This window comes from Simochromis diagramma, unplaced genomic scaffold, assembly GCF_900408965.1.
Source record: "Simochromis diagramma unplaced genomic scaffold, fSimDia1.1 OVJJ01000343.1, whole genome shotgun sequence".
Classification (NCBI taxonomy): domain Eukaryota; kingdom Metazoa; phylum Chordata; class Actinopteri; order Cichliformes; family Cichlidae; genus Simochromis; species Simochromis diagramma.
This window is the reverse complement of record NW_024386831.1, coordinates 6,941,429-6,953,603: the sequence shown is the minus strand read 5'-3', so window position 1 is coordinate 6,953,603 and position 12,175 is coordinate 6,941,429. Positions and strand designations below refer to the sequence as shown.

General features: G+C 42.6%; 1 long non-coding RNA gene across 1 annotated transcript in view; it reads right to left on the bottom strand.

The window, feature by feature from the left end:
* The window catches only part of LOC120731018, a 28,231-nt gene extending 18,312 nt beyond the window's left edge, over positions 1 to 9,919 (bottom strand). Inside the window, exons 1-2 of the long non-coding RNA XR_005695259.1 lie at positions 9,909 to 9,919; positions 960 to 969 (exon numbers count right to left, since the gene is read on the bottom strand). This is a non-coding gene — a long non-coding RNA (uncharacterized LOC120731018). The remainder of the gene's footprint in view (positions 1 to 959; positions 970 to 9,908) is intronic.
* Between the last annotated feature and the right edge of the window lie 2,256 nt (positions 9,920 to 12,175).

The following is a 12,175-nucleotide window of genomic DNA, read 5'->3' as shown; positions in this document are numbered from 1 at the left end:
TGTTCTGCTGGGGTTGGTCCAGGCTGCTCTGACTTGACAAGTTGGAAGTCTAACTTGAATGAGAGTTCCAGTTTAAAATTCCAACCTCGAATGGAACACACTGATATTTTTATTCAGCGGGAGACCTCGGTGCGAACTGTGAGGAGGCGCTATCTAACCTCTGAAGTGGCTGCAAATTTTACCAGGGTTTTAGACGAATGCCCCCCTGTGATTTTACCTGCACCCTGCGATTTGATTTTTAATCATTTCAACAGCAAACTGAAGAAAAGCCTTGACTCTGTTGCTCCACTCACCACCAAAAAGATTAACGTAAAACATGCATCACCCTGGAGAAACGAAGAAGTCAAAACACTCAAAAGAAATTGCAGGGCAGCAGAAAGGAGATGGAGGAAAAATAAAAATACTATCAACCATCAAATATTTTGCGAGCAACTTAAAATGTACAATAATACATTAAGGAACTCAAGAAATTCATAATTCACCAAAATAATCAGTAATAACAAAAATAATCCCAAGGTCCTCTTTTCCACCATAGATCATTTATTTAACCCTGATTTTAACAGCTCCCAAAGAACCCCCACAGACTCGCTCTGTGAGCAGTTTGCAGACCACTTCAGGGGAAAAATCAGCGCCATCAGATCTGATATTTTATCTAATCGCGATATGTTTGTAAACACATCTGAGGGCTCGATTGTACCTGAGGAGACACTGGACAGCTTTGTCCTGGTTAATGCTGAGAACCTTCAGAAAGTTTTCTCCACAGTGAGACCCACCACATGTCTTTTAGATCCAATCCCTTCTTCACTCTTTAAAACACTTTATGGATTTTCTGAGGCTGAGCTTTTATACATGATGAATTGCTCTCTTCAGTTGGGTGTCTTCCCTGCTGCCTGCGGCGGTGGTGAGGCCCCTTCTGAAGAAGAGCAATTTGGATTGTAATGATTTTAATAACTACAGACCTGTATCCAACTCACCATTTTTAAGTAAAATCTTAGAAAAACTTGTTTTTACTCAGATTAATGATTTTCTAAATGATAGACAGATCCTGGAGATATTCCAGTCTGGATTTAGGGTGAACCACAGCACAGAGACGGCTCTCCTAAAGGTTTTAAATGATCTTAGATGTAACTGGGACGCCCAAAAGCTCTCAGTCCTGGTGCTACTGGATCTAAGCGCAGCCTTTGATACAGTAGACCACGCTGTTCTTTTAAACAGACTGAAACACATAGTGGGCCTCTCTGGTGCTGTACACAACTGGTTCACTTCATATCTCTCAGACAGAACTTTTATGGTGAGTATGGATACATGCTCCTCTAAGATCCATAAAATGACATGTGGTGTGCCTCAAGGGTCGGTTCTAGGCCCTGTACTTTTTAATTTGTATATGCTCCCTCTCGGCAGTGTCATCAGGAGGCATGGAGTGAACTTCCACAGTTACGCTGATGACACGCAGCTGTACATCTCCATGTCTCCTGATGACACCAGACCAATGGATGCCCTTTTTAACTGTATCTTGGATATAAGATCTTGGATGGCAGAAAACTTTTTACAGCTTAACCAGGACAAAACTGAAGTTTTAATCGTCGGTCCCGAGGCTCAGAGAGAGAAACTCTTGTCTAAATTAGAGGCATTTTCACTATGTCCTTCGCTACAAGTGAAAAACCTGGGTGTTATTTTTGACTCTGAGCTTGGTTTTATCCCACATGTTAAACATGTAACCAAAATTGGATTTTATCATCTAAAAAATATAGCCAGAGTCCGCCCTATTCTCTCTCGGGCCAACACAGAGATGCTGATGCATGCTTTTATTACCAGTCGCATTGATTACTGTAATGCCCTGCTCTCTGGTCTTCCTAAGAAGAATATTTCAACTTTACAACTTTTGCAAAACTCGGCAGCTCGTGTGCTGACGAAGACCAGAGGGCGGGCCCACATTACACCGGTTTTAGAATCGCTGCACTGGCTCCCCGTGTGTTTCAGGATCGATTTTAAAGTTCTTTTATTGGTTTTTAAATGTCTTAATGGTCTTGGGCCTTCTTGTCTCTCAGATCTGCTTCTACCATACGAACCCTCGCGGACCCTGAGGTCCTCTGGCACTGGCCTTTTGATTGTTCCTAAAGTCAGGACACATACTCACGGAGAGGCAGCTTTTCAGTGGTATGGTCCTCGTCTGTGGAACAGCCTGCCGGAGGAGCTCAGGGCCGCAGAGAACGTACATGTTTTTAAGAACAGGCTCAAGACCCACCTTTTTAATTTAGCTTTTACTTAGCGTTTATTTATTTTATGCTTATTTATTCTATCCTGTTATTCTATTATTAATTTAGGCTTTACCTAATATTTATTGATTTTATTCTTATTCATTTTTTAATCTTCTTACTCTATTTATATTTATATTTATACTTATATCTCCAGTGTTTCCTCGGAAGGGGCTCTCTGCACCGGGGCTGTGATCGACCGTGGCTGCTGGGTTTCTGGGGGTCCTCTCAGCCTGGTTGGGGGGCTCCTTTGCCTCCCTCCTGCTGTGTGCCCAGCCTGGAGGCTGCGGTCTGTGACCGGCTCCCGGTGCAGACGGCTCCCTGTTATAGTGTTTCCTCACTTGGCTCATGCGAGCCCAGCCCAATTTTTACTCTTTAAGTGTGTGTGTGTGTGTGTGTGTGTGTGTGTGTGTGTGTGTGTGTGTGTGTGTGGGGGGGGGGGGATATGTGTGTATTCACATCATTTATGTTAATGAGAGTGTGGGGAGTGAGTTGGAGGGTGGGGTGGGCTGCTTTTAACTATGTAAAGCACTTTGTGCTACATTTTTTGTATGAAAAGTGCTTTATAAATAAAGATTGATTGATTGATTGATTGATTGATTGATTGATTGATTTAGCTGATCCTTCGCTGCCACCAAATCCTCACACTTCCAAAATGGCACACGAGTTATAGCACAGTCAGCGGTCATGTGTCTTTGAAGCCTCAGTATTTAAAAGGGTAATCGTGAAATTGGACACAGCAGGGCAACAAGATGCAGCTGAAAATAATCAAAGACAATGAGGCAGGAGAGGGATGCAAAACTGAATGCTGCTAAAATTAAACAGGAAGTGAGAACTGATACTAAAACGCATGAATGAATTTAACATACAGGAGCTGACGCAAGAAAATGAGACAGGAAACACAGAGCCAAAAGAAAAACTGGAACTTTGAAGTAGCGACTAACAATATAGAAAAATCAAGGTTAATAATAAACTAAGGCCCAAAGAGAGAGCATCTTAAACTTAGTTTCCTCAGAATAAAACGATCTCTACAAACAAACAAAGAGGAAAAAATCTTCACTGTGAGCAAGCTTTTACTTTAAAAATATAATTCATGTAAGTGTATGTTTTAAAATGCTTCTGTTGGTCTCAAATGTTCCATCGTTCCTCAGATCAGAAGCAGCAGCCTTAAATTGAAGGTGAGCTAAGAGCCTCAAATGTATTTCTCCTTTTCAGAGCAGCTCAGCGAGTCACTGTAAAATTACAATGTCCTCAACAGCAGTTAGAGCTGGAAATGGAAAAAGACAGAAAGAAAAAATATATATCAGTGAGAGTGCAAAACAAACCACACAATTCAAGAATGTGTTCCCGTGTTGAACCAAATACCAGGAGAACTTTATGTTATTATTTTAGAAACAAAATACTCACATTAAAAGGCACCTTGCACTTCCCCACATTTCAAAATGACTCACATCCTGAGTTATGCGTGTCCTTTTTTGGAGAGTCAATCAATCGGCGCTGTGCTCTCCAATATGAAAGCAAAGTCCAAAATTAGCACTAGAGAAGCAGCATCCTTTGAGCCAGACAGGCCTTTGAAACGAACAATAACGTAAATGCATTTGATTGAAGCTGGAGTGGGAGGTGACACGACTAAACCGGCAAGTGAAAAACAGTCTGCGCAAAGGTTATATATTAATTTATTAAAGCTCCAGCAACACAAAGGATCACTGCACAAGTCACCGTTAGAAAAACAATGCACGAGTATGGATGAAGGCTGCGATCCTCTTAGGGGAGGAGGGGAAGTCATCATTAAAGGAAGTCAAGTTGTCTCCTCAACCCTGACCCCTTGACATCAAAGCATCAGAGCTGTCAAGAGCTGCTGGTAGTCACGGACGTTTCATCCCATGTAGATCAGAGTGCTGATCCATGGTTGGGTCCATCGGTTTCTGAACAAAGACGAGAAGTGCAGAGCTTCAAGACTTTAGCGTTACGTGTTCTCCCCTCTGTGTGAGTTCTCTCCAGCTTCTTTGGCTTCCTCCCAGAGTCCAAAGACATGCAGTTAGAGGGGTTAGGGTGGCTGGTGACTCTGAATTGCCCATAGGTGTGAATGTGAGTGTGAATGGTTGTCTGTCTCTGAGTTAGACCTGCAACAGACTACCGACCTGTCAGGGTCAGCACCCCGCCTCTCGCCCCATGACAGCTGGGATAGTTGACCCTGATCACCGGATTCATGAATCAATTCTTGGATCTATCATATAGCCATATTATTAGCTAAACAAACTAGCATCATTTAAGGTGGAAACCCTGTTTTTAACACTTGAAGTGCACCATTTCCTCCCTTAAGATGCTCTGCCAGGCAATGTTTGCAGTTTGCTTTGGGTCCTTGACATCTTGCACTGTGAAGCAGCATCTTCTCAGCATTTGTCTGAAATCTGAGCAGAGAGTACAGCCATGTGCACCTCAGAGTACATCCTGCTGCTTCCATCAGTCACATCATCAATAAACAACAGTGAAGCTGTTCCACTGGCAGTCATACACGTGTATGCCACAGCACTCCCTCCACTACGTAATGTTGCACAGCTCGTATGCTGAGCTGTTCCTTTGCTTCTCAATTTTCTTTTTCTTCCCATCATCCTGGTACAAGTTAAGTTTGATTATTCATAAAAGGTCAGCACAGCAGGGAGCTCCACATGGTTGATTTGGCAGATTTTTACACCACATGCTCTTGTTGACACCACCAACACCCCACAAAAGAATTTGAATCTATCCCAGGATCAAATCAGAGATTCTTCACTTGTTAGGAAAACTGAGAACGCCGTGAACAGCTACTGGAAAAAAGTTCAATGCTTATTTAACCAGCTTAATATGTCGTCTGCAACAGAAACAGGAAAACAAAGATACTTAAAACATAATTTTCCTCACAGCCTTCAAGTACTTTTATTTATCCTCCTGTGTAAAGTACCGTTTGGTTTACAGATCACTCTGTCAAGGATGTTGAAAGAGTAAAAGAGGCCATCAGTCTCTCCTGTGAACGACCTACTTAACAGATCTGCCACCTACGGTTCCCTTCACAGTAGGTCTGAGTGGTTTAATACCTGGGACTCTGCACAGCTTGGAGCCTCTCGGATGAAATGTCTCCACCAAACAGAAACGAAAGTGTTGCTGTACCTTTGAATACATAGTGAGTGATCTCAGACACAGCGACTGGCTTCGACTGTAAATTTAAAGTCATTTTTGACAGTTTTAAGGCACAGAAATCAATTCCAGCAAGGGTCGTGACAAGGATATGACACCAGCACCGTCAAAGCACCCCTTCAAGGATCACTAAAGACGTCCTTTTCCGCTTATTGAGCGAAGAAAACAAAAATTCCCCAAACAATCAGTGCTTCAATGTAAAATCACCCTGTAATCACAGCCTATTATAACAGTTTATCAGAGAGGACACACTGAGTGCACACAGGATATTTCTATTTCTGTGAAAATACATTTAGAAAATGTTTGAATGACACACTAATTCCCTCTCTGCCTCTCCCCGTCCCTCCTCTCTGTGGTTACACTGCTAGCATAAGGTTGTAAAGTGGTTTATTTTACAGACATTTCAGTTTAGGTTAATGCTGGCCAACAAATGTCAATTTGACAGCTGCACGCCATCAGCAGTTACCATCTGAACAGGATGCCGTTCACAGTGTGATGTCCTGGAGTATTCGCTAAATGCATCAGCTCATTAATGAGTCACCAGGCGGGCTCTGCCCACGTGTGCATTGTTCCCTCACTTTTGATTTGCTTTATAAACAGTCGTAGACCTTTTAAAGAGCAGGTGAACAGGCTTGGGTTTTCACACAAAATTGCTTCTGGCAGAGCAAGACAATTTGTGCAGATAAAACAGGTGCCATCCACGCTCGTCCCCTCTTAATTCACAATCTGATTAGAGTGCAGACGTAATGGCACAGAAAGAGAAAAAGCTGGCAAGCTGTCTCTCAAATTCATGTTCCACGGTGTGAATGGGGACGCCGCCTTCCTGCGCTGTCAGCACAACGCTAAAATATGAGAGTGTGGCGAGTTTCTGTTGGTGGATTATTCCTTTTGGGTTTGGAGAAGTGATTTATGTTCATGTTTCATTCCTCCTGAAAGTTAGTGCTTGATGATATTTATTATGTTTTGCTTATTATTTGAAGTCCTTTGTTTTTGCTTGGGTTTCTGTATTTCATAGATACCCAGTGTTTAGCTTCCTTTTATCCGATATGTTCAGTCAAAAACTGTGGCAAAAAAAAGTTGGTGGGCTAACCACAATAGTTTTGGGCTGCGTTGAGTTAAAGTGTAGTTACATTTCCAGAGAGGTGCACGCCAGGTCCCGCCGTATGGTTTCAGAAAGGTTTATGGTCATGACTTAACTACGGTGTAAATTTCCCGGTGGAGGATAAATGTCTTCAATTGGATATTCCACCGTACTTCGAGTCCTCGGTTACTGTTAGTTTCAGTTCACGTGACTCTCAGTTTGTGTTTAGATCTCTTTGTCTTGGTTTGGACGGGCAGGTGTGTTTGAAGTCGGACACGGGAGAAAAACAGAGTATAACAAAAAGCGAGCTCTTTATTTGGGCCGGAAAACATGAATACAAAATAAGGCAACATTGAACAATGGCAACGACTAAAACTAAAACCTAAACTGGGAAAAACTAGACTGATGACTATGAAAAAGACATGAACATTATTCAGAGCAGGAGCATGCGGGAAACTATGGGAAAACACATGAACAAGAACATGAAGTACCTGAACGTTAGACGTGACATGAAGGGAGGAAAACAGACGACCTGACTAAGACTGAAAACACAGAGACTACATACACACAGCAGGTGATCAGGGGAAACATGTGGGGAAACAGCTGACACAAATGGACATAACGGGGAAGAGTAAAACTAAACACACTGAACAAAGAAACACAAGACTTTCAAAATAAATAAAACAGGAAACATGGAGAGACGTAGAAATGACAACACAGAAGGCCTGGGCGAAAAATAACCGAGACTAAAACTTGAGGCAAACTAATAATAATCCTAAAACTTGACGTCATCTTCAAAATATCACAAATAGATCAAAACAAACTGAAAATGCTGGGTCACAGACTCAGCCCCTGATACTCTTTTGCGTTTCCTTCTCTTCTGTCCCATCTCAGCTCGTCCTTTGGCCTCCTCTGTGTCGAGTTGATTCTGTTCGGTTGTGTCTTCCTGTTTTGAGTTTATTTCTCCCTGCCGTTATGTCTGTTGTCTCCACTTGTGCAACCGCCTGGTATCTCACCCCTTGTTCTGCTGTGAGTGTATATGCCACGGGTGTCAAACTCCAGTCCTCGAGGGCCGGTGTCCTGAAACTTTTCCATGTGTGCCTGCTGCAACACACCTGAATAAAATTCAGTAGGTCATTAGCAAGACATGCTTGGGTGGCAATTCAGCTATTTGATTCATGTTACAGCAGCTCAAGAGTGAATGAGCGTGGCACAATAAAAGTAGTTTTAGAAGTACTTTTTTGTTTTTAAACGTACGCTTTTATTTGCATTTATGTGAGTAGGGTTAGGGGTTAGGGGTTGCCACCTCGGCATGCAGTCAAGTCTTGCTAATGACTTACAAATTTTATTCAGGTGCCTTGCAGCAGGGACACATGGGAAAGTCTCAGGGCACTCAAGGACTGAGGTTCGACACCCCCGGTATATGCTGTCTCTGTCTCCCTGTGCTCATTGTTACATCGTCCCTCATAAAGCTCCGTGTGTCCTTGCTCTAAGTTTTCCGGTGAATCTGTATTCCCTGGGGATTTCCAGTGTTTAGTATTCCTTTGCTCGATTTCCTGTTTGTTCCTGTGTTTTTGGACTAATCAGCATTAAACGCTCATATTGAATGTGACTCCTGCCTCCTGTGCTTTGCATTTGGGTCCATAATAATCAGCTCACACAGCTAACTTATGACAGAAAGACAGACACGGCTCAACGTGAGCTAGAAAGTGATGAAGCAGAAATTGTTGCACAGACTTCTTAAAAAATCTCCAGACACTTGGTTGTGCAACATTCAGTGTTGCAGAAATGTTGTCAGATCAGAGGCTGGAGACGGGAGCAGGGCTTGAACTTATCCAAACTACAGAGGCCGTATCCTTTAACTATGTTAAATCATTGTAATGGAGTTACAGTTACAATCCATCAGGTTCTCCTGTGTCTCACTGGTAACTTCTAACTTCCAGAGTCAGCATTTCTTCCAGCTTTCTTTCCTGGCTGCAAATCAGCTAAATGTTAACAATGCAGAGTGTCGTTTCCAGTCTTGCTGAACAACATCCATACAGCTCTTTAACGCTCTGCTACTAAGTGAAGCCAGATAACAGAAAGACATCCTGCACAGCCTGGATTCACTCCTGAAGTCTGACGGCGCCCGGCAGATTCAGGTCTGCAGAAAGCTCATCATCGAGGAGAACAGAGATGACCCCATGTGTTGGTATTATGTGCGGCTACTAGCTGTGAAGGTCGTGTACTGGAGTGCGCGTCTACATTTTATTCACGTCTTCTCATCATTTCACAGAGGGCTAACACAGCTCTTTCACCTTTAATCTGTTAGAAAGAGGAGGAATGTTGTGTAAGCAAGGCCAGTGTCTGTCTTCCTAAAAGTAGATAAGAGAAACTCCTGACAGAGACCTTGAGAGCCGGCTCTGAGCAGAGAAATCTCTTACAGCTCTAAAATTCTGTCGTCCATCCTCTTTGCAAAGATTTTCTCTTTTAAAAATACCAGTAAGAACAACAACAGGCGGATATTTTAATGTCAAACGTCCCAAATACTGTTCAAGGACAAATGTGTTCTGTAAGGAGCCTTCATATTCAAATATATTATCATTTTGTTATTTCAAGCAAAACCGACGTGCCTCACTTTTCATACCTGCTCCGCTGAGGCCAGCCCGGTGACCTCTGTGACAGCCTCCCCTCCCTGTACAAAGGCAAACATTGCCACTTTTTACCTCTCAGAAGAAACAACTGTGGAAGCTCATTTCAGAACTGAGTGCATATTGTCATAGTTCATCAGCAGTTAGTGAGGAAGGTCTTTAACAAGGTAATTGCCCTCAAAACCCCCAGAAACTATTCCAATAGTCATTAAACCACGTCTTTACTGATATATTCTGAGGTTTCAATAAGGCTACTGTGGAAGTTGTCAAATTATAGCTGTCTTTATAGGAGTAAGAGTTAAATCAGCATTTATGGTCAGTAGGAGCCGACGCCTCTACTTGCCAAAAATGGTAATACTCCTCAGACGTCTATGGGAAAATGGGGCGGCTGCCTTGAATATTTTCCTTGTTGAGTTTATAGATACAATTGTTTTAAATCAATGCAGTTTCTTTGATAGTTTCTGGTGCTTTGTGAGTATTGAGTATCAGTCCCTGTACTGTTGTAGCCAGAACACAAATGGGAGCTAACACCTCTAAATCTGATGCTAAGGCTCTCAGATGTAAAAGGCTGAGGAGGAGCTGCCACATGTGGAGGGGTGTAAGTATCTCGGGGTCTAGTCTGAGTGAGAGGAGTGGAGTGATTCACATACTATACGGGTCTGTTATGCTTTGAGAGAGAGCTGAGCATGAAAGCAAAGCTTTTCATTTACTGGCCCATCTAGATTCCCACCTTCACCTTATGACCATCAACTGTGGGTGGTGACTAACAGAATGAGTAGCTCCATCTTTTGTGAGAAGGCTCAACAGCTGCTACTCCTCAACATCAAAAGTAGCCAGCTGAGGCGGTCTGGGCATCCAAACCATCCGTCCCAGACTCCCTGGAGTGAGGAGGTGTCTGTGGAGAGGGAGGTCTGTAAATTGCATTTAATTTTATTTATATAGTGCCAAATCCCAGTCACCTTGGGTGCTTTATATTCTAAGGCTTAGAATATAAAGCACCCAAGGTGACCTTAGAATCTAAGGTAAAGACCCAGAGTAATACAGAGAAAACAGATAAAACCCAACAATCAGATGACCCTGTTTGAGCAAATGCTTTGGTGACAGTGGGAAGGAAAAACTCCCTTTTTACAGGAAGAACCCTTCAGCAGAACGAGGCTCAGCGAGGGGCGGGGCCATCTGCTACGACCGGCTGGGTGAGGGGAGGGAGACAGGACAAAGACGAGTAATAAAGACGGATGAGTGTGATGTGTTACTTTTCCTCACACTGTAAAACACAAAAGCTACTTTAGTTTGTGATGAAACTAAAACTGAGCTGTGCCAGATTTTCAGACATTTCAAATTCAGACAGACGACTTTTGTTTAGATGTTTGTTTGTTTGTTTGTTTGTTTGTTTGTTTGTTTGATGATGAAACATCTCTAACGTGACTCACAAAGGAAATGATGCGTTTGACATGGGTGGGTCTCCTGTTCTTCAGTTCTGTTTTTATCTTACTTTTTTAACTCCCAAAATATGAATAAAAAGTGTGAGCTTATACAATCACTGATTGGCAAATGCGCGCGCGCACACACACACACACACACACACACACACACACACACACACACACACACACACACACACACACACACACACACACACACTCTAAATGCATTTCTTACCCCCCTTCAAATCCAGATAAGTTTCTTTAAAAGAAGTGTTGCTGCTGATCTCAGCCCTGATTAGGGATGGGTATCGTTTGGGTTTTATCCGATACCAGTACCAAACTGGCACTTTTGAAACGGTGCCAGTGCTTAAACAGTGCTCGAACCGGTGCTTAAAGAGTGGAGAACACAAAATTGGTCCAAAAACCTCTCATGTTCAGCTGTTTTTTTTTTTGTAAAAAGATAACAATGTTAGCCTTTTCTGCAGCTATGGGGCATATATGGTATCACTCTTGGCTGGAAGCAGTGCTTAAACAATGGAAAAAAACACCAATTTTGTCCAAAAACCTCTCATGTTCAGCTGTTTTCCACTTTTTCTTTGGTCATTTTAGCCTTTTTGGCCAGGGTGAAGGGAGCATCTGCCATCAAACAAGAAGACAGCCGCATGTACCCACGACGGTGTTTGCTAGTTCACCTTACATGCATTAATGTAATAACGTGGTTAGCCTACTCAACGTAAATTACACACAAACAACATTAAGCTACTCACGCAGAGAAGAACGGCTGCTGCTGCATCATCATCATCCGTCATCATTTCTGCTACACTGGCAGGGCTAGGGGCCAGGACTCTCCTCTTCGGGTTTTTGGGGGATGTTTCTAACTCCGCGTCCGATAACAGGCACCACACCCGCAGTAGATGTGCTCGGTGTGAGGTCTTGCAGCAAGAAATCAAATATGGTGCATTTCTCGGCTTTTAAAAAACGCTATGCGTTGCCAGGTGTTTCATCAGATTCGAGGTGTTACCTCCTTTGCACAGTGTCACAGTATCAGCTTAAAGCACTTGTTGCTGGCTGCTGAGTTTGCATCTTTTGCTGTGAAGTACAGCCAGACTTTGACCGCTTCGCCATGGGCATTTTTAATCTGTAGCTCTGCTCTAAAATATGATGCAATCTAATTATAAATGCAAAACAATACAATTAAATTTTTAGTTTGTTTCCTCCCCACAGTCATGATTTATGTTGAACACACAAGGCCTGTCACACCGAACCCCTGCAGTTATCATAGGGGGTCAGTCTAGTACTAATTCCAAAAAAGTTGGCATGATGTGTAAAATTTAAATAATTTAAAGAATGATTTTCACAGTGGAAAATGAAAAACACATCAAATTTAAACTGAGAAAATGTGGTTTTTTAAGGTCAAGGTTCAGGCTGATGAAAGATTCATCAATCATGGCTTTGCGCAGAGATTTCTCCAGATTTTCTGATATTACACACATTATTAACATTTTTACACCGTGAACATTATTTTGAAATTCTTTCATAATTTAGTAGCTGCCGATTAACCTAGCCGCTTCTTTCTAGCAACACTTTATTTTCCAGCCTTTCCTGGAGCCA